We start from the raw sequence: 2,500 nt of genomic DNA on the forward strand, positions 1-2,500 counted from the left end.
TTGTTAGAACAGTGCTTTGCACATAGTAAGTGCTTAACAAATACCATAATAATTATTATTATTATGTCCATTCATAAAGCCTTTTTCAATCAGACTTGAGACCATCTAGTCTCTTCCTATTGGGAAGGCTATACTGAATCACCCAAATTCCAGTTAAAGAGGATTTTGGAAATATGAATGTGTCAGATATTATTTCAGAAGGTCTTTGGCCCCTTGTTCCAAAGCTGCTCCAGAGGTGTATCAGTCAATCAATCAATCAATCAGTAAATCTAGACTGTGAGCTCGTTGTGGGCAGGGAATGTGTCTGTTGGTTGTTGTACTCTCCCAAGGGCTTAGTACAATGCTTTGCACACAGTAAGCACTCAATAAATACAGTTGAATGAATCAATCAATCAACAATCAATGATATTTGCTGAGTGTTTACTGTGTGCAGAGCTCTTGGGAGAGTACAAGAGTTCATAGACATGTTCCCTGCCCACAGTGAGCTTACAGTCTAAAGACTGTATCCCAAGTAATTCCTGGAGGTAAAACAAAGGTTTGTCTTAGAACTGATGGGGTAGTAGAATAGTATTGACCTCCCGGGTGGAATTCCCTCTGAGCTTCTCAACTGGAGAGTTTCCAGTACTCTACCAATCTCAATTATGGGAGGGAGAGTCAAGCAGAGGTACATCCATTCCATTCCTAGCTTGGGCAGTTGGCTAGCGAGTGGAAGGCAATCTGCTACAAGTCAAAACTTACCTGTGTTGGGCAGCAGCGTCATGGGAGAGAGTCGAGGGCAGAGACTCAAGTTAACTGCATGGAAGGAGGCAGTGGTAAACCACTTCCATATTTTTACCAAGAAAACTCTATAGATACACTACCAGAATGATTGCAGATGAAGGTGGGGCATTCTGGGAGAGTTGTGTCCATGGCATCGATATGGATCAGAGACGACTCGACAGCATAAGACAAGACTAGACTGTGAGGAATGCACTGCATTGGTTGCATGTTTCTCTGATTCCAGGGACCCTAGGCTCTCTAAGGAGAGAGTACTTGGTGGAATGAGAAAGTTTCTCTATCTAACAATAATTTTTGGGTATTTGTTAAGCACTTACAAGTAGTGGGGTAGTTACAAGATCATCAGGTAAGATAGAATCTCTAACCCACATAAGACTCACAGTCTAACTAGAAGAGATAACACCCATTTTGCAAATGAGAACACTGGGGCACTGAGAAGTTAAGTTCACACAGCTGGCAAGTGGCAGAGCTGGATTAGAACTCAGGTCCTCTCCCTCTCTAGCCCTTGTTCTGGGCACTAGGCAGGATGCTTCTTAGTCCACCAACCTCCTCTTTCCCACACTTTTCTGCCCACTTACTTCAATCAATTAATGGTATTTAGTGAGCACCTCCTACGGGCAGAGCACTGAGCTACGCACTTGAGGAAACACCATAGAGTTAGTAGACAGATCCCTGCCCACAAGGAGCTTACAATCTAGTGGGGAAGGGAGACACTAAAATTAAATTTTAGGTAGGCTGAGCAGAGCATTGTACTAAGTGCTGGGGAGAGGAAAATAGAGTTAGAAGATATATTTCCTGCTTTCAAGGAGAGAATCTGAAGCGGGACATAAAGTAATTACTGAGAAGCAGTGTGGCCTAGTGGATAGAGCAGAAGTGGGAGTCAGAAGGACCTGGGTTCAAATCCCACCTCCACCACTTGTCTGCTGTGTGACTTTGGGAAAATCACTTAACTTCTATGGCCCAGAGTTACTCCATCTGTAAGACTGTGAGCCCCATGTGGGAAAGTGTCTGTGTCCAACCTAATTAACTTGTATCTACCCCAGTGCTTAAAACAGTGCTTGACACATAGTAAGCAAGTAACAACTACCATAAAAAATAGAGATCAGAGGAAAAAGAAAATGAAAAAATGTCTATGTGGATGGGTAAATTCTGTCTCTGCTCTTGTCATAAAAGGCCTAGGTCTCTGAACCCTACAATGTTTGCCTACTTGAATATTGTATATTTGGGCTACTGCTATTTCAACCCATTAGAGTCAAAGCTTTCTGAGAGCAGTCATGGTTTCCTGTTTCACCTTTTGAAACGTCTGACCGTTCCCAATTTGTGCCTGGCAACCAGTGGGTTTCCAGTGAATTCTGGAGAGTGAAACAATGCTTGAAAAGTGCTCCTCACTTTGTATAATGTTCCAGGCGCTGTCACTCTTCAGAAGGACAAAACCAGCCAGGTCCACAAAGCCATCTCATGGGTGATCTGACGGCATTCATTTTGCCTCAGACTGGAGGCTAATTTTGGAAACACTGAAGGCTGCCAGAATCTCTCACCTTGATTCCAATGCTGAATCATTCCTATTTGCCTAAGAGTGGTGTTTTTTCAAGGACCTGGAAACAGCTGAACCTCAACTGGCTTTCATGTGAAACTAAGAGAAGGGAAATCCAACTGGGCTAGTAAAAATAAACCGGCCAGGTGGCGATTTGTCGAGCCTTATAATCACACAGCCCCTTCAAAC

General features: G+C 43.4%; 1 non-coding gene across 1 annotated transcript; it reads left to right on the top strand.

Annotated features, from left to right (window-relative positions):
* Window positions 1-589: 589 nt before the first annotated feature.
* Window positions 590-728, top strand: LOC119930272. The gene has a single exon (XR_005451754.1). It is a non-coding gene; the product is annotated as a small nucleolar RNA SNORA7 (small nucleolar RNA).
* The last annotated feature ends 1,772 nt before the right edge of the window (window positions 729-2,500 follow it).

This window comes from Tachyglossus aculeatus, chromosome 6 (assembly GCF_015852505.1).
Source record: "Tachyglossus aculeatus isolate mTacAcu1 chromosome 6, mTacAcu1.pri, whole genome shotgun sequence".
NCBI classification, from domain to species: Eukaryota; Metazoa; Chordata; class Mammalia; order Monotremata; family Tachyglossidae; genus Tachyglossus; species Tachyglossus aculeatus.